The sequence below is a fragment of the Solanum pennellii genome, chromosome 1 (genome assembly GCF_001406875.1).
Source record: "Solanum pennellii chromosome 1, SPENNV200".
Classification (NCBI taxonomy): Eukaryota; Viridiplantae; Streptophyta; class Magnoliopsida; order Solanales; family Solanaceae; genus Solanum; species Solanum pennellii.
This window is the reverse complement of record NC_028637.1, coordinates 85,397,063-85,397,485: the sequence shown is the minus strand read 5'-3', so window position 1 is coordinate 85,397,485 and position 423 is coordinate 85,397,063.

The following is a 423-nucleotide window of genomic DNA, read 5'->3' as shown; positions in this document are numbered from 1 at the left end:
CTCTGTGTATATATATATATATATATATATATATATATATATATATATATTTGAAAGTTTTGAAACATGATCATCCGTCAATTTTTAATTTTAAATAACAGACGAACATCAACTTCCAAAATGCAAAATTGCTGAAGAGCATATATAATTATAAAAAAAATCATAAAATTAGTATTTTGAATTTAAATGACACATAGAAAATAGAGTTGAAGGGTTAATCTTTCATTATTGTTATAAAGAAAAAAAATATTTTTCTCGACTTTCACCCTCTTAAAAAAAGGTATTTTCTCTGAGAGATCGAACGAACTGTTTAACCAGATAATCACCATCCGTCTCAGCAGTATTGCAAGTCTCAATAAAGTGTGTTATATGTTGTTCGGGATTTCCTTTACCATCAAATTGTTGAAGCTTAGGAGGTTGATA